Below are 20190 nucleotides of genomic sequence, written 5' to 3' on the forward strand. Positions count from 1 at the left end.
AATTTCTTGAATGAGTGTATTGAGATTTGTTGAAGACGTGTGGAAGCTTTGAAATATAATGTTGTTGTCGATTGTAATTATAGTTGGATATCTAAACATGGATTATATTGGATAATATGAAGAGCAATGAGCTCAGAATGTAACCTTGAGGAACAGCTGGTAATACAGTATGCCATGAAGCCATGCAACAGACTTACGGAAAATATAAAATCACCTCTTTCAGGGCTATGTTGCTATGCCCACAGCCTGATAACATGAGTGGGAAAATGTCACGGGAAACTGTGTCAAATGGTTCTGTGAGGTCAATGAAAAGTGCTGAGGATAATTGCTTACTGTCCAAATAGCCAAGGCTGTCGTTTAGTACGATGCCGTGGAGGTGACGGCTAACACGGAATAGCCAGGTTAAATAGCATTTGCCTCAAAATAACAACTTGTTATTTTATTTTCTTCACATGAAGCCAGTTGTATTTGTTTACAAATCCTGCACGAGAAGTTTTGACAAAACCACAATTGGACGATCGATAAGATCCCATACGAACTCGCATCTATTAACTTGTTCTGTCATGCCAGTTAAATAACACGCCTAACACTCTCAGATCCAAAACAAATCACCCAATTGTAAACTTCACACAGTGCAACTAAATGCCTTGTACAGATCTTATCAGCAATTTCACAAAAAAGCCTCACAAGGCATCCTCATAACACAGATGGTCATTTTGAAGGCAATAATGTATGATGTTTTTTTAAATATGGCGAGTGGATCCATAATATACGTTTTTTTGGGATAGATTGCATAGATATCAATGTGCCGTTAAACCCGCCGCCACCCGACGCAGCCAATTAGTAAGGTTTGTAACGTCAACAAAACATGCCAATTAGTAAGGTTTGTAACGTCAACAAAAATGCCAATTCGTTACCAGTTAAGCACACCGGTGCGTTGGAGAGTAAACCCACAATATTTACAACAACAAAAAAAAGACAAAATGTACAATTGTTAATGTTGTGGGTTGTTTTGTTTAAATTACAAACCTTACTAATTGGCTGTGTCGGGTGGGGGGGTGGGGGTCGAGTTTAACGAAAAAACCTCTTATGGATAATATTGGTCGCGAAAGCCTACTACATGTTAAATGGTGAATGGATGTTGAACCAATATATACACGTATAGAAATCCTCGCACATTACATATCCTCTTGATACAAATCCCGGCATGGATGAAGAGGTCCATCAATCAGAGTTCAGTACGTCCGACACAAACGTTCTCGCCGTTTCTACCTCACCAATAACGGTCGACAATTGACTTAATCAGATTTACAGTGCTAATTGGGTGACGTCCTGTGACCGAGAAGCCCACTAACGACTGCTTACATCTCTACTCTTTGGTTCTATTCGGTAAAGTCACGTAGGTAAAAAATAAAACAACAAAAATCCAGAGTCATTGACTGCATCTAACATGGGATTGACAAAGGGATGTATATCATTCATCATGTACTTTCCAAATGTGAGAATTATCTGCAATGTTCAGACAGTTTTGCAGAATCATTTTTATATTTGATAAGAAATTAATAGCTCCGTACACAGGAAAATCGAGAATAACTTTTACATTTGCAGTTTTACCTTAATTCTTAAAATATGTACTTGCAACGAAAAAAAAGTGGGTGAATTGAAAATATTTCAAGTTGAATTTACAATAGCCCTGGCAAGTGGGAATAAAAATTAATAACAATAAATAAATCTTAAATATTAATTTAAAACTTTCGTGACTGCATTAATTAATATTCTTTGGTTCTTTCAGTAAAGTCATGTGGATAAAAAAAAAGTTTAATAAAAACACAAAAACTTACGACGTTTCGAAATAAATAAAATTGTAAATGCGTTTGAGAGCTATAGATAAAAAGCAATTACTACGTGAATTCGGAAACATTTGGGCAATTAAATTCTGCCAAAATTGGAAAATTTATTTGAAGATAAGGTAATACAATATAAATCCAAAACATTATCAGAGTCAACTTGCGATGACAGACTCTCCAGTGCAATTTGTAAAATACAAACTTACTACAGAAGCCTTACGATAAGCCTGCCTCTACTGTCTCCACGTGACCTACAACATGGTCTTTCCTCACGAGGTCAAAGCTTGGTTGCTCGGGCCAGGCCCAGATTGAGGTATCTTTGCCCACCCCCTTTCCCTAGCGATTCCAGTTTTGGGCCATGGACAAATGTATCGTGTGCGCTACCCCGCCATAAATCCACCCTCCCACCCCGCCATAAATCTGACCCACGGTGGAGCTACGATCAGATTCAACCCCCTTCAGAGACCCAAGTTAGATCAGGAGCATGCATTCAACTCAGACCAACAACAACAAAGTGAAAATAGAATTCCCTGAGCATCGTCGATCCAATATGTCCATCCTAGTTGTAATCGCATTGTTTCTGAGATGTAAATGTTTCCACACCACTCGAGACGGACTCGCCGCGCTCTCGCAAGGCACTCGCATTCATTATGAATGTTCATGTGAGTGTCTTCCCACAGGGAAGCGAAATGAAATATATTTTCAAAAGCACTCCAAGAGACACTGCCCGAGGCGAGACTCTGGTGTACTGTGCCCACGTAGTTGATTGTACACGCGTAGGCACAACCCAGCTGTGCTTAACGTGGCATAGGTGTGTGAGCCACGTACGCTCACCCTTCCTCTACCCTTTTATTCCACATAACCTCCCACTGCTCAAGTTAAAATCCGCTGGAGGCCTGAGCTCTTCTTGAGACTAACTTTCGCTGGGGAAGGGCTTAAGAAAGAGTTGCAAGCAAGTGTGTGCATATTTGTGCATGTGTGGGCTAGGCTGAATTGTGAAGAGCTCACAAATCCATGAAATATCTGGATACGGTCCCATCAGGCATGGGCACCATATTGGAAATGTTAACTACCTTGCCTGGTACACAGGAGGTCGTGGGTTCGAACATGACCCTGATGTCTATATATTTGGAGTTTGCACGTTCTTCCCGTGGTCGTGTGGATTTTTCTCCGGGTCCTCCGGTTTTCCCCTCCACATTTAGAATCATGTGTTTAGAGTATTTGGCTGCTACTATAAAGGTCCACATTAGCCACTTGGTTGAGCTATCATTTGTGGCCAGGTCGCATCTGAAAAAGAGCTACATAGCTTAGTGGGCCTTACCTAGTAAAATAAAAAGCGTAGTTTTTAGTTTATTGCATTAACTGGGTAATGTAGCCTGCATACACAGCCACTGCGTACCCAAGCAGCTTCTGTTTGGCTTAATAGAGGGGGCTAAATGGGCACATTACGGGCTTGAGAAGAGATGGGCTGATGCGGGTGAGGAGGATGTGGAGCTGAATGGACTTGGTCATGTCTGGTACCATCGGTGTAAAGATCGACCTCAGTCTACGGTGTTCGTGAAGGGCGTTACTGGGCAGTTGGAGGCAATTGCCCTCCAGCAACAATGGGGAGTGGACGAGCGACAGTAAAAACAACGAGCGGAGCGCCCGTCGGCTAAAGGCACAGTCGGGGGAGCACAGGGAGTGCCAGTCATCTGTCCCGTTTCCGCCTACCAGCGATCCTTATACACTTCACACTTGCCTCAAAGTGCAATTGGTGGCTGTTGCCGTTGTGTGTGGGAGTGGTGACAACGTTCGCGAAATGCGTTGGATCGCCAGCCACAGATAGCATTCGCGGCATCCGAACTTGTACTGCACCTCCCCCTAAGTCGCACAACTAACAGAAGCAATTTCCGTGAATATCCACAGAGGATAGAATCCACTAATAGACCTGGCACCCCGCCCCAACCACAAAGCCGATAAGAGGCATTTCACTGCACGAGGTGCTCACCGACTTGCCGAGTGTAATATGGCACAAGTGGCTCAGCAAAGCCGCGTCACTCCCCGGCATCCAGCGAACAATTCACAAGGGCGCACCGCGCGCTCGCCACAGCGCGCCGTCGCAAAAGCATCGCGGCGTGAAACTGAACAGCGCTCGAAACGACGATGCCAGGGCTTCCACAATTAGCCACGTTCAGACCGGTAATTGCTGATATTTCACACCTCCTTCCCAACTACATTTCGTATGCTGCTCTCATTGTAGCATGCGGAATGTGCCAGGGGCACTGTTTGGAGCGCTGCGGTTATTTTTTTTTTGGATCGCACGATGCAAGCCCTTAATGCGGTTGGCGGACAAGCCATGCTTCGAAATAATACGTACGCATTGTCTTACTCATTCGTGCATAGTTTCGTCTGAAAATGTTGGGTCTAGTTACATTTCTGATTGATCCGACATTTTTGTAAGCAGATATATAGGAAGGGATGTTACTGCGCGATGTCACATCTCCGCTCGTGGTGTCACGTGCCGTCGGGTGACAATTGTCTTCATAATAAAGGTTTTTGGGTTAGATCGCGTTATTTATAAATGTGTCGTACTGTAACCCTCCACCACCCGACACGGCCAATCAGCAAAAAGTGTCACGTTGACAAAAGACAAATAGTTCACTACTTTATCCCACCGGTGTGTTGAAGAGTGAATCCACAACGTTTACAGTTTGAGTACGACGTTTCGCTGGTAATTACATCCAGCATCATCGGGCAAATTTTTTCCGGATCGCCAGAAATGTCGTAACTAGACCCAACATTTTCAGACGAAACTATGCACGAATGAGTAAGACAATGCGTCCGTATTATTTCGTAGCATGGCTTGTCCGCCAACCGCATTAAGGGCTTGCATTGTACGATCCAAATTGCCCGATGATGCTGGATGTAATTACCAGCGAAACGTCGTACTCACACTGTAAATGTTGTGGATTCACTCTTCAACACACCGGTGGGATAAAGTAGTGAACTATTTGTCTTTTGTCAACGTGACACTTTTTTGCTGATTGGCCGTGTCTGGTGGTGGAAGGTCACGACACATTTATAAATAACGCGATCTAACCTAAAAACCTTTATTATGAATAATATTGGTCGCGAAAGCCTACGTGTTAAACTGACAATTGTCTTGTTAGCACAAAGACACATGACATAATTACGTGATATAAAATACACTATGGGGTTGGTGGAGGGAGTATCCAAAATTGTCCTAAAAACTACTCAAATTCTGAAATTCAAACGGTTTAATCAGATACTCGTCGTAAGTACACAACGCTGTTAAGGCGATTCTCACAATAATAATATAAATGACAGCTTTGTTTTATTGTTTATTTCCCCATGCGCGAAACCTGGTGAGGCATACATTTCGCAAAGTAATTTAATGCGACGGGTCGTTGGGATAGTGTGCTGCCTTTTTAAACCACAGGGTCTCATTAAAGGCCTTTCAGGCTGTGACAGTTTATTTACTGCTAGATCGTGGAGTGCTGTCACCTGACTTTATGACGTTTTCCTCTGCCTGGCTGGCATTTTAACAGGTTAGCAAGGTTCCATGCACAGGCCACTGAAGGTGAATTCCAGCTGACGACTTTCTTTGACAAAGTTCACCGGTCTGCGTCGCTCTTCCGACACAAACGTGTCCCCGCTATGGCTTTCAATATGCAACAGACCGCCTCTCGGATATTCTTGGTCAAGGCTTGTCAACCAGTGGTCATTTCCATGAATTTGCAAGCAGCAGAGCTGCTTAAACAAAGACCCGCGCATGCGCGTCTGTATCGGAACACGCAACGGAAACCTTTGTTTGAACCACAGCAGTAAAAATAAATCACACACGCCAAGGAAATGACCTTGGTGTGCGTTTCTGGACGTTCAGACGTTTCCATTATTTTGAGGGCATCGCACGAGCGTGTGCTGTTCTCGGGCAGTGTGTCTCATTAACATTGGGCGTTAAATTTTAATGCGAGTGTCGAATGGGCCTGCCCAGCTGTTTTTTTGTTGTTGTTGATGTTGTTGGGTTTAAAAAAAAAATCTATAATACATTAGAATGCAAAAAAAACGGCGCAGTGCTGCAGAGGCTGTGCAACAAATCTGATTGATCTTACATCGCCGCCTCCAAGCGAATGAGTCGAGAAATCGGTCCGTGCATCTTCAGCAATCCGCCTTGTGCATCCACCTTCCCTTTCATCAGGCGCGGCTCACATCTCCCATGTTTAATCTCGCGTGCCGCTCTGATGTCACTCTATTTGCATGCGTGTATGTACGTTGAACTTCTTTCTCACCATACGCAGCCAACCGTGCTAATCGGAGATACGGGGGAAGGCCAGCAAACTAAACATTAAAAGCAGTTCAAAAGAAATGAGTTTCCGATCTAGATTTAAAAGTGCAAAGCTCCAGTGGCTTCTTAATATCGGAAGGAAGAGTGTTCCAGACGGCCACGGAGGAGTGTTCCAGACGGCCGCGGAAGCGCATCTGAAAGCAACGCATTGCGGTTACAGTCTTTGTTCGACGGTTAGCCAAAAGCCGCCGCTGCGAAGATGACCACCGGAGTTCGCGGATGATCGATGCTCCTTGACGAGATCAGCGAGGTGATTGTGCTTCATTTGTGGCAAGCACTTTGTGTGTAATGAGTGCGACTTTATAATGGCACGTACGTATGCATGATTGCGATGTGTACACACGCTGGCATATGCGCGCCTCTTCAACGCGCCTGTTCCTGTAAGCTGGGGGTGTTTGGCGATATCTGCACAAGTGGCTGGGATGCGTCGGCACGTTCCGTGCAGAGGAGCTGTAGCCGAGGGGAGATATATATACAACACACGAGGCAGCTGCCATTAACTTGTGATGAAGACGGGATTGGATCCCTAGTTCGGATTTTACAATACAGCGTCTCTTCGCTTAGGGACGCGTTTAACCTATTTTACCGTAGAATACATCGTATTGTTATTGCAAGAGCTTTGATTTCAACCGTAAAGTGCTAAGAATGGGTACTCGAATTGTAAATGTTGTGGGTTTACTCTCCAACACACCAGTGTGCTGAACTAGTGACTCATTGGCACGTTTCGTTTACGTGTCAAACCTTACTGGTGTCGGGTGGTGGCGGGTTTCACGAGACATTTATATTTACACGAGCTAACACAACAACAAAACCTCTTTATTACGGACTTTTTAAAATAGTTTTTTTTTATTGTTGCATATTAAACAGGCCGGTTTCCTACCTCCCTGGCCACGTGGGGTTTTCTGTGGTGCGAACTATGGGGGGGGGGGGGCAGCACATAAAGTTTAACCGAGAACACGTTTAATTACCAACACTACAAAGTCGCGAATCCCTCGTGTCCGACTGCCCGAACAAACGGCACAACAACCAAGAAGAAAATCCACCCCCCCTCCGCCTCTTTGATCTCATTTCAATTTTACACATTTTGCGTCAGCCTGTCTGTGAAGGGCTTCAAAGCGTCGGCTCTCTCCCGCGCGAGAATTTTGAGACGATGTGGCTGCCTCTGGGTCTGAAACAAAGACAAAGACCCCCCTCCCGTATAGCCTTAACAGGCTGTTGGGGCAAGTGCTGTTAGCGAATATCACCTATGAAGGCCGGCACGGAACACGAGGATGGTTGGGCGGGCAGCACCACGCCCGCCCGCCCACCCGCCCGCCTGCCCGCACGCCTTTGTCTCCCCTGTCGCGATGTTTTCACACTGCACCAGTTACTCATTTGATGCTGAGTGTTGCGATCGAAACAGTCGTTAGTTTTTGTTATTTTCTTTGTTATTTTCTTTGAACTAATCTAGGTGACTTTACCGAAAGACCCAAGAACATGCCACTTTATTTCTTAATCACGGTCCGAGAACACCTCGCCTCTTTCGGCATTTAGAAGAAGAAAAAAAAGGCAAAGTTGATGAAGCATGAATGAAGCCATATATAAATTGTTTCTTTTAAAAAATTGTATATGTTGTGATAGTATTGCATGATGCATCCCTGCAATCCAAGCTTAGTGGCGGTCTAAGCTACTGCCCTGCAATCGTCGCAAACGCACAGGCGAAATAAAACAATAAACAAATCAATGTTGCCTCCAACCACTGGGGGCGCTGCCACTCCCCACCAACGTGACACAAAAAAAACAATCCGTGAATTGAATTGCACGACAATTTCCTGTAACTTCACGGAATATACACTGCAGTGTAATACGCTCACGTTGAGCAATGGCATCAATATGTTCTGTGTCCAGTTAACGTCAGCGGTATTTTCCCTTTTAGCGCCACATTTTATTGCACTTCTGCTATCGGCACGGTTCAACGCGACGACATGTCAATTTAGAACTCTTGATCTCATCACACAGCCGCTCCTGAAGTCGGTTCATTAGGCCTCTTTACGCGAGGGACACGGCCCCTTTATATTGGCCCGCAGAGTGTGGTCATCACTCCTCCTCAGAGCTGCAATAAACAGAATTACGTTTCTAAAAAAAATAACAAAAAAGAGTCACATTTTTTTTTTACGTGACGAAATTTTTTCGTGGGCTCTGCAGCCATCGGTCACTGTGCCGAGACCGTTTACTCGCTACACTTGAGAACCCAATTTCATCGAGGGTTGGAAAAATGCCATCGTCAGGTTGAGTCGGTGGCATCGACAGAAGGCCTCGGTTGCTCGACAGCAGAGCGCACGGCTGCGCGATGGCCCAGTAGATGGCAGTACAACGATGGAGTTTCGTCCACAGATCGATTTTGTCAAGCCACTGGATTGAGCCTTGTTGATTGGTTCTGTCTGCGCAGGGCTCTGAGTGTGATGTTCATCGTCGTTATGCATGCCGTATTTTCTCCCGAGGATTCCACTTTCCTCCGACAATGCTAAAAACCACTCTCGAATATAATTTATCAAACATCCAAATTCGGGACCCTCCCGATAAAAGAGTCTTCAGACTTAGCCAGGCTTTTTTTGGATAACAAACAAAAAATTGGCATTTTTAAAATTTATATTATCAATGGTCGCAACTCGGTGAAAGAAAGCCTCGGTTTGCTCGATAGGAGAGCACACGGCTACGTAGTGGCCAGTAGATGGGAGTACATCGATGGAGTTTCGTTTACAGATAGATTTGGGTCAATCCACTGCTGGATGAGGGCCTCCCACGCTGTACGTACGGCTTGTGGAGGGTTATTTGACCGTAAAGACGGGATTCGTGCTCACTATAGTCAACCTGTCTCACTCAATCATCCAATGGGGATCAGGCTCCATATGTCTACCCCTTTGTGTCTGAGAGACTCCCACAATCTGCAGTTGGGGGGATCGCTAGTGACAAGATCATTGCCGCCCACGCGTTGATAAGCCGTCTAATCAAGACGTTTAGGACATACGCGAGTGGGCTGTGAGGTCTGCGCTAATCAGCACTGCTATCGATGATGATGATAATTCAAGTCAAGCCACATGTATGTTGTTTAATCAGGTTGAGAAGCAATAAAACGTCAATTAAAGTAGGGCAGTGAAAACAAATAGAAATCAGAACAAACAATAACAGTGTCACATGAAAAAGTCGAAAATATTGCACAACCATGAATCAATGTGAAATCACATGTTCTTCAGCTTGGAGATGTTCTTTTTTAGACTGCTCAAAGTACAATTAAAATTTAGTTACAGAAACGGTAAACAGCTTTTCGGTGACTATTGTACCACCATCTGAACAGACAAGGGATATACAAGGCACATGCAATAGGCAGCTTGGCATCCAATTTGTGATTTAGGTGGGAGAGCAAACAAGCACATTTGTGAAGCGATGGGAATGCCAGGTGTCTGGGGCATTAACAGGGAATGAGTGGGAACCACTTTTCCCTTGGTAGAGTGTGCTTCAGATTTTTGAGGGCTTTGGTCCTGTAAGGGATTGTGTTTTTCACCTGAAGTTAGACTTTGAGAAGCGATGTCACGTTGTGATTATTATCTTTAGTTGGCAACTCGACAAAGCTCCACATGGAAAACTGCCACTCATCTGCTCCCAGGTGTCTAATAGCGTGTGTCTGACGTGCTTCCTTGTGCACTTTTCAGCTTCTGTTCCATTTACTTCGTCCATGTCTTCTGCTGCACGTCACAGCAGGTGATGCACACTGATTAAATACTCCCCTCTCGATTCAGATCGGTGTCCTTGGTTTTCATTCTTAAATGTGGTTTTGTAAAAACACTCCAACCTGTTCTAGCCCACCTCTTCATTTCATCATGATCCTGGTCCGCCTTCAAAAACTGCCCGAGGGATACAACACTCTTGCATTTCCCACTTGGCTGTGTCCCTACTACATTTATTTGTTGAACCGGCTGAACAAAAAAATTACAAACTCCAAAAAACTAATAATGATTCAGATGCGTGTGTTCGTGTTTTCTCCATATATAAAAGGCAAAGTTGTGAATATGTGTGTCTGTTCAAAATGTTTAGCATACTTCCCGACATGCAACAAACTTGAAATTTGCCATGTGGGTACTTTCCAGACTGTACTCCATGCAAAAATTATTAAAATGCACTTTTGTTTTTTTTTGGGTGGGGGGGGCTCAATAATGCATATATTTTTTGCACGGCAAGTGAGCTGTGACGTCAAATCTGTCATGTGACCCGCGCATGTGGAAGCCTAACGCATTGTAGTGGAGTGGTTAGCACGCTGCGCTACGAACCCGGTGACCCGAGTTCGATTCCCGCTCACGGCCACTACCGGTGACGATTATTTCAACCGCTCCTGGGCCTCCCCTAGGTCGACTCAGCCTCAAACGACTGACTGCTGTGGTGTGTGAACATCGCCACTGGGGAGACAAAGGCGGCCGCGCGTGGTGGATCCAAGTCCTGGGCGAAGCCGGGTCGCACAGCTAGTTTTATATCTATAGAGAGAGATATATATGTGTTATTGGCTATGAAAGTATGGGTCTTTTTTTCTCTTGCCCGAGCGCATTCGGCATGGAGGCTTTCGTGCCCTTGTGCAGGCGCTGTGAATAATGCATTTTGGCAGCGGGTTGAAAACTGGTGGCGGGGGGGGGCATAGAGGATGCATTTTCTCCTTCTTTTACAGGCGACGGGCGTGTGTTAAGCATGTGCACGTGCTGCCACTGCCTTCTTTCGTAAAGCCAAGTGACTGGCTTTAAAAAAAAAAGTGTACTTAAAACATATTGCAAACAAGACGTGAATTTCCTGAAGCCCAATGCATACGAGGTTGACATAGGCAATGACATAGTTCTTCTTTGGCTCTTTCTGTAACGTCACGTAGAATTAGAATACAATAATAAAGTAATAAAATAACACGATAAAATTCTCACGACGTTTCGGCCACAACACAGGTGGCCTTCTTCAGGTGAAAGGAACAAACCTGTCGGGACGACAGAGCTTTTATTCTCATTCTACGTGACTTTACCGAAAGAACCAAAGAAGATGAATCCTTGCAGTCGCGAAAGCTTTAAATCGAAATGACATTGTCGTGAGACGGAGAACAAAATGTGTTACAAAACGTACAGGGTGTCTATTGACAAAGATGCAAAAATGCGCAATACGCCGCTGGCAGTGATGCACAAGCACGAATAACAAAAACTCAGCACAATTCGGTGTCAAAAACACCGCCCTGAAGTGAAAAAATATGTATATTAGATGATTCATTGAGAAATGGCCGTTTTTCATCCGTCTGCTATATCTAAAATGTCACCGATGGTAAATGTTTTCCTTGCACGAAGAAAATTATCGTGGGCTTTTCATCATTATCATCAGCCGTGATCTGTACTCTACTAGATGCATCTATCTTACGGTCCTACAATGTGAGAAATGGGCCCTTATATGATGATTAGTTTAAAGCAACTTTGCAATCAATTTGTTACATACAGTGAGGGAAAAAAGTATTTGATCCCCTGCTGATTTTGTACGTTTGCCCACTGACGAAGAAATGATCAGTCTATAATTTTAATGGTAGGTTTATTTGAACAGTGAGAGACAGCATAACAACAAAAAAATCCAGAAAAACGCATGTCAAAAATGTTATAAATTGATTTGCATTTTAATGAGGGAAATAAGTATTTGACCCCTCTACAAAACATGACTTAGTACTTGGTGGCAGTTAGCCACCAGGTTTGCACACATCTCAGGAGGGATTTTGTCCCACTCCTCTTTGCAGATCTTCTCCAAGTCATCAAGGTTTCGAGGCTGACGTTTGGCAACTCGAACTTTCAGCTCCCTCCACAGATTTTCTATGGGATTAAGGTCTGGAGACTGGCTAGGCCACTCCAGGACCTTTATGTGCTTCTTCTTGAGCCACTCCTTTGTTGCCTTGGTCGTGTGTTTTGGGTCATTGTCATGCTGGAATACCCATCCACGACCCATTTTCAATGCCCTGGCTGAGGAAAGGAGGTTCTCACCCAAGATTTGACGGTACATTGTCCCGTCCATCGTCCCTTTGATGCGGTGCAGTTGTCCTGTCTCCTTAGCAGAAAAACACCCCCAAAGCATGTTTCCACCTCCATGTTTGACAGTGGGGATGGTGTTCTTGGAGTCATAGGCAGCATTCCTCCTCCTCCTCCAAACACGGTGATTTGAGTTGATGCCAAAGAGCTCCATTTTGGTCTCATCTGACCACGACACTTTCACCCAGTTGTCCTCTGAATCATTCAGATGTTCATTGGCAAACTTCAGACGGGCATGTATATGTGCTTTCTTGAGCAGGGGGACCTTGCCGGCGCTGCAGGATTTCAGTCCTTTACGGCGTAGTGTGTTCTTGGTGACTATGGTCCCAGCTACCTTGAGATCATTGACAAGATCCTCCCGTGTAGTTCTGGGCTGATTCCTCACCGTTCTCATGATCATTGCAACTCCACGAGGTGAGATCTTGCATGGAGCCCCAGGCAAGATATCACCAACAGCTGGTGCGATTATTCGCAGTTGGTGCGAATAATCGCACCAACTGTTGTCACCTTCTCACCAAGCTGCTTGGCGATGGTCTTGTAGCCCATTCCAGCCTTGTGTAGGTCTACAATCTTCTCCCTGACATCCTTGGAGAGCTCTTTGGTCTTGGCCATGGTGGAGAGTTTGGAATCTGATTGATTGCTTCTGTGGACAGGTGTCTTTTATACAGGTAACAAGCTGAGATTAGGAGCACTCCCTTTAAGAGTGTGCACCTAATCTCAGCTCGTTACCTGTATAGAAGACACCTGTGAGCCAGAAATATTTCTGATTGAGAGGGGGTCAAATACTTATTTCCTTCATTAAAATGCAAATCAATTTATGACATTTTTGACATGCGTTTTTCTGGATTTTCTTGTTGTTATTCTGTCTCTCACTGTTCAAATAAACCTACCATTAAAATTACAGACTGATCATTTCTTTTTCAGTGGGCAAACGTACAAAATCAGCAGGGGATCAAATACTTTTCTCCCTCACTGTATATTTCTAATCAACAATTAAGTGCACATTTTTGCTCTCAGTCATAATGATAGTAATAATGTACAGCTAATTTTGTCAATCCACTGCTGGATGGCCTGTGCCGTGGTGGGTACTGCACACTGATCACTGTGTGTGTTGGTGGAATCTATGACCACTCCAAACATCACCCATCACTGATTGCTAGCCGTGAGCAGGAATCTAACCCATAATGCAGTGCGATAACCACTTTGCCACCGCTCCATCCCATCGTAGTCATTCCGTGGGATGATTCCACTCTCTTCTGACGGTGAGCAGTTCGCCTCCTTGTTTCAGAAAATGGTTTCCAGGAGTTGATGTCACAGATACTTCTGGAGTCACTCAAAAGGTTACATCATCCACAAGGGTAGCTCATATTCCTTTATGGTCTTTAAATAGAGTTAATTGCATGGCAATCAAATACAAATTTTACCCTTTTAAAGCTGGCTAAGCTAAAGTGAATTCTAATCCGAATTTAATGAAATTGATTTTTTTATGCTGCCATGGGGTAATTGTGATGAAATGATTAACTCTCCACACTTGAGAAGGTGATTGACCATTTACATTTTACCAGGTAAAGCCCACTGAGCTAATAGCTCTTTTTCAGAAGCGACCTGGCCACAAATGATAGGTCAACGCTTATCACGTGGAAATTTAAAAGCAGATAATTATTCTAAAACGCACGATTATAAATGTGGAGGGCAAGAACTGGAGGACCCGGAGAAAAATCCACACGACCACAGGAATAACGTGCAAACTCCAAATATACTACAGCAGGCGTCACGGTCGGGATCAACTCCCCACGTCGTGATCACAATTGGTCTTACAGTGCCATTAATCCATTGCGGTGGCTCAGCGTTTGGCACAATGCACTTTGAACCCAAGTAAACCAAGTTCGATTCCCGGTCACAGCTAACATCAGAGGCGAGTGGTTATTAGAACCGGTCATGCCCGTCTACAACCTCCAAACCAACCCGCACTGACCAGCGGGCGTGAAGTATGGTCAAACAATCCTTCATGACCGACGCGATATTCTGAGGCATCAATCCATAATGGTTATGCTGTCAAAAGAAAAGAATCCTCATCCGGTAATTCATCGGCGATTGAGGCCAGCCTCCTGTGTGGATCTGCGAACTGATAATTACCACGATCAGTTCGCTGCGGTTGACGCGTCACGTTTTTAAACATATATATTTTTCTAAGAAAGCGGCTGCGGCTGCTGCGCCCTGAGTCATTGTCACGAACAATTGTGCCGTGTGGTGCAGTTGATGCGGGGTTGTTAGGATAAAGAGGCGTAAATTGAACACGGGGGCTGCTAACGGTGCCTTGAGACAATCACGTGGTTGTCTACAGCGTCTCCGTACTGTAAGAAGCGTGAGGGTACATCTATTATTTGATTCGTCAAGTCACGTTGTACTTTTTGGCTAACACGTGGTACAAATTTGCCACCAACTTCGCCATTGCGTCATTAAGCATAAAAAATAAACAATTCTATACAATCTATAATTGTAGACTCGTGGGTGGCGCTTCGTTATCGCCACGATTGTTTGTTGTTGTAACGTTCTTACCCCCTCACCCCCGACTGGACATCTGTGAAAAAAAAAGCTTTATAGCTCATCGGATTCCTCAGGTATAAATACATATTTTGATTCATTACAAGGGCATTTCAGCAAAGTCCACTGTTACAATATACTTGTATTAGGCCTCGCCTATGCTCCCCGCCTTAACCAACCTGCACCAACCAGCAGTGCCGTGTCCTAGGTTACGGCGAATTGGGGCATTCACCCCGCGCCCCGCACTTTGGGGGGCCCCGCGCATCGATGTCACGTGGTCAGATGTAATACTTACAGTTCAATTCGGAGAGGGGGGGGGGGTCCACACGGTGGGATTTTCTCCAGACCCCGCACCCCGCCTATGGACGCCCTTGCCAACCAGCATTTTGAAGTACAGTCAAATAACCCCAAGAACCACACGGCAGTGACTAGACACATGTGCTGAACATGTACACGTATACATCGCGTATGTAATTAGTTCTCGGAACTCTGCTCTCCACAAAAGGTGGCCACTATCACCACAACGCTCATAAAAAGAATTGATCTTGAATTCAATTTCTAATGATTAATTGAATTGTGAGAGGTAGTGAATCATTTCACCCCTATCACTACTACTCATGATTGCGCCAACATCTCAATTACATACACCAAATGAGGACACACGTGTCATCTTATCATGGAAAGAAGTTCCTATTTATTTCAATCAACGCCTGTCAATAGATTCGAAGCTGTGCAACTTGACCCCGTCCAGAGCAGATCAAATGTGCAGCTGTTGATCTGGGACTGCCCCCCCCCCCGCAAAGCTGAATATATAACTGGTTTCTCCACATTCCTCGTATCTCCTGATATACAAATACCTGGTGCAGTAAGAGGCTTAAAGGGCATGGAAAAGCCTTTCCGTGTTTTGTAGGTTCCAGGGGCAGCGATTCGTAATGGATAGTGGAAAGGGTTGAGCGAATTCCCCCGAAAGGAACGGAGATTTTTTTTCTTCTTCTGCTCGAGCCTTGTGTGCTCTGAATTAATCGGCTCTGTTCTGGGTTTTTTTGGGGGGCGAGTTTCATTTGTGCTGTGGACGCTGAACTCGCGAGATGACTTGGCCACAAATGTGTTTTGGCATCTTTCCCTAACCCCTGCAATTGCCACGTTACAGTGCAATACAACTCGGGACCCTACGGCGTTCCAAGATGCAGCCGCGGGGGTAGACGCGCATCGAGATGATTCGTCAGACGGAAAGGGAAAATCAATTAATAGAGAAGGAGAGATAGAGAGAGGGGCAGTCAACTATAGAAGAGGAGAGAAGGGTCTTGACCCTGGACTTGAACAAAAGGAAGGGTCTTGCACTCTGCCATAGGCGTTTGCGGTTGTGGTGTATATCTCTCTGATGTGTTTTCGGGTTGTATCAACCAGGTGATGTTCGTTTCGCTCCAAGTGCCTGTTCAGGAACTGAATGCAATTCCTGAAATGGGACTTGTCAGTGCAGACGACCAGAGTGATCCCACGTGTGGTCATCGTACTATCCAGGTGCCCCCGGAGAATCTTTGTTCTTGTCTTATTTTTGCCAATGTTGCAGAGAGGCTGGAAAATTGTAAGAGTTTGTATGTATGATTTAGAAATATGGAAAAAAAACCCACAACATTGGCCGGCTCAATTATAATAATAATGTCCTTTGTTTATCCAGAAGGGCCTCGCTGAGACTATTTTCTGAAGGCTCCTGCATTTGGATTGTCGTGCTCATTTAATGAATCATTGATTGGCTTCACGTGGGAGTCATTCAGAGCACCTGGAGAAACCCCACTCATACGTGGGCGTAACACTCAAATCTCTGCATGGATGGATTAAAGCATCCATTATTTTACTCTCATCTGCTGGCCATCTCTCTCTACAACTCGTGGAATACTCCCATCCAAGAACTAGCCAGGCTCAGCCGTACTTAGCGTCTGAGAAACCGTCAGCTCTTGGGGTTAAGACGGTTCTCTGTTAATTGCCACATTCATTTCTTTGCAGTGAAATTTATCAGTTCGCTTGATACATGAGACTGAGCCATCGTGCAATTCTAGTAAGAAAATTGTGTTTCTCTTGCTATACGACCCTTCTCTGTGCATGAGTCCTGTAAATACTGAACTCAACATTATCGAGAAAACGTTAATTTGGCTCGCCATCGTACATTGCAGAGTGTACATTGATGGGCTTTCAAAAAGATATTCAGAATAAAGTGAGATGCTGTTGCAAGACTAAATTCTTCGTCCTCAGTTGATTTGGTTTAATGTGCTTCACAGCCCATTAAATCTGCAAACGCACACAAAGACTGTCTTAACAAGTGACACAAATGCCCACAGATCTATAAACGCAACAAAAGCAACAAACTACTGCACAAAGAAGCATGCATACATATAAAACCAAAGGGTGTGTGAGACCGCATTGGCAGTGGGGCACAATCAGAGATTGCAAAAAACCCAACACATTTTGTTTTTAACACCTCCCGATTGACGGACACAATGATACCACTGCGGCAAAAAAAAAAACATTTCTGGCAATGGTCAAAAACGTCACCTATTTTATATCTACTGTATATATTTGTATTTCCTCTGCAGGGCAGAGTTGGTGACAAATGTGAGGGGGGGGGGGGGGGTTTGGTGTACGCACAAATAAGTATAATAGAACAAAATAAGCATTTAGTGTCGTTCTTTCCTGCTCGTGCAGTGTGTGGTGTGTGTGTGAGTCACTGTGTCCAGTCGCTTCTGCGCCTGAGTCACCGTGGCTCAAGCCTATCGAGCGGGCTGCAGGGTGGGCGTATCGTACGTTTAAGATAATTTGCGCTTACGGAGAGAGAACACTTCCGTGCAGTTTAAATGTAAACTCAATCCCAGCTGCAGCAAAAGTCAACCTTTGAAGTGTCGAGTGTGCGGCGGCGGCGGCAACGGGTAGGGGATTGGGGGACGTGCAACGCATTGCGTTTCTCCCACTCGGCGTTGAAGCTTTGCTCTGACCGCATGCATTTGTCACAGGAATTGACGGGCGAGGGAAAGGTGTGGTTAGAAATTTGGATTTGCATATCTTCTGCGCCAGTAACCGGGGCGTGCATTGGTGCGATCTCCACCTCGGTCCAGCGAGCGGAAACATTTACGAGCTAAATGGTGGGGAGACTGTTATAGGATGGATCTTGGAGACCGCTGCGTGTCTACTGCGTAGCAGCTGCGGGATCTTGCAAAATATATAAAGCGTTGGCAATGATGTGTGGTGGCATCAACAAATTTTGGTCATGATGACTTCTTGACCTTGAGGATCCTGGTTGAATAATGTGTCATTGTTTACATGCATTTGAGCTTATTTCTTCGCGGGTGAAGTGATGGTTCACAGCAGTTCACGCCGACAGCACCACAAACCCGGTGCATTGCGTTTGATGCCAGGCCACGGCTAACACCAGTAACGAGTGGTATGAAAACACGTTCTGGGCCTCCACTAGGTTGACTCAGCCTTAAATACGTGTGTGAACATCAGCACTGGTGAGCCTGAAGGTGGCGAGGCATGGTGCTGGCCACATTACCCCCTCGTGCGCCATGCTGACATTAGTTAACGCTCGTTAGCAGCAATTGCTCCAACATTTTGTGTTGCTATCCTGTGAATCTGTGTCTTTGCCAAATAACTGGATTTGGAATGTTTGCGCATGTGACCAAATTAACTTGGTCCCACACACACGCACATAGCAAGAAATAAGCGAGAGAAAGCAGTTTTTTGTTATTACAATTTATTAGTATAGGTCCAGTTACAAAGCGCGCTATTGAAGGTGTAATAGCAGTTCAGAAGGTTATAAGAACCTGGGAAAATAGCCAACGGGTGGGACATCCACAGTGAAGCAATGCGAGCAAAGAAGCAGTAAGAGAAGTGCTGTGACATGCAGTGTGGTGGTTGAACATAGTGGATGAGACATCACAGTCAGTCTGGTACTAACCGAGTCCTCAACATCGGTGGAGGAATCAACGAGTGAGGTTCACGGGAATCAGTGACCATGGCAGCAGCGAAAGCAGTCTGCACGATGCGCGTATCAACATCGTCAGACTTTTATGTTTGTATTTGTTGTTGTTAAATCCCTGACTCTCCTGATTGGTAAATTGCGCCCGTGCCATCGTCTGCACATTGTGAAGTTTTGAATGCCCAGCCGGTGCTGAGCGTTTATGTCCACTGTGCCCGGGCCGCGTGTAAGCTCAGCAGCGTGCACCAAGCATCACGGGGGCACGACTGTGAAGTTGAACGCGCACGTGAAGCACAGCCACACACTGCCAGCAGTGGCATGATCGCGCACGAGACTTCTTTCGCACGTGCGATATGCGCGGTTGGCTACGTATGGCGCGAAAGAAGTTCAACATACATGCACGGTCGTTCGTGAGAGAGTGAGAGAGGGTAGGGAGTCCGTGGTGGAAAGCTTGACGGAAGAATTGCTCAACGCTCATCCCGACCCCTGGAAACAAACAAACACGCGTGGGTTATTTGAAGCGGTTGCGGAAATCGAACGCGTTATAGAGGCGGGGGGGGGGGATGGTTGCTCTCAGAATACATTTGCGATGGCAAACGACCGACAAAATCCACGCCGAGTACATACGGAGATTGCTTTGCCGCTGAATAACTTTTTGTTTAGCGTCTTGTGAGTGTGAAGCGGTACGCGGCTCGCAAATGTGTGCTTCTGCTCACGCATACACGCAAACAATAAAACACACGTCTATATTCATCTGCTGAATCGGAGCGTGATTCTGACAGCCCGAGAGTAAACCTGAGAGAGAGAGTTGACAGAACTAATGGAACTTTCTGTAATGTTGTGTGTGTGTATTGAATTTATCCGTTGGATGTGGTGGCGCTGTTAGAAATAAATTATAGAGTTGGGTAGCTCAAGCGGAGATCACCATCGCACGCACAAGACTCGCAGCGTGCATGCTTTGGAGATGGCCAGTAGCGGGCAGTAGAGAAAGCAGGTTGATAACCTATCCATGCAGACTTTGAGCATTTCCCCCTCATTGCAACCTACACCCCATCCAGGGTACTTCGTTCATCCAGCATGGAGCTGCTCATTCGGAGACTAAATGTAGAAATGCAAGACAGTGGGTGGGGCGTGCCTTCCTATCTGCAGCGCCCACGGTATGGAATTCACTCCCGCTCCATATTTGCCAATTTAAGTAATTTCCACTCTTTAAGTCCCATTTAAAAAAAAATACCTTATTGTTTACTTCGGCCTTTAATTAAGTTGACCTTCTTCTTGGCTCTTTCGGTAAAGTCACGTAGAATGGAAATAAAATAATAAAAATAAAACATAATAAATTATTTTATTGTGTTTTTATTATGTTTTTTTATTATTTTATTTCCATTCTACGTGACTTTACCCAAAGAACCAAGAAGA

General features: G+C 45.1%; 1 protein-coding gene across 3 annotated transcripts in view; it reads left to right on the forward strand.

Moving 5' to 3' along the window:
- Window positions 1-20190, forward strand: part of LOC116958104 (disks large-associated protein 1-like) — a 186868-nt gene that overhangs the window by 98877 nt on the left and 67801 nt on the right. Inside the window, exon 1 of one of the 3 annotated variants that reach the window (XM_076073484.1) lies at window positions 7503-9933. The exons of the other annotated variants lie outside the window; for them this stretch is intronic. The gene's annotated coding sequence lies outside the window, so the exon portion shown is untranslated. Of the gene's footprint in view, window positions 1-7502; window positions 9934-20190 lie in introns of those variants that run through there. 3 annotated transcript variants of the gene reach the window in all.

This window comes from Petromyzon marinus, chromosome 3 (genome assembly GCF_048934315.1).
Source record: "Petromyzon marinus isolate PM22_M1 ecotype Great Lakes invasive population chromosome 3, UKy_Petmar_22M1.pri1.0, whole genome shotgun sequence".
Lineage (NCBI taxonomy): Eukaryota > Metazoa > Chordata > Hyperoartia > Petromyzontiformes > Petromyzontidae > Petromyzon > Petromyzon marinus.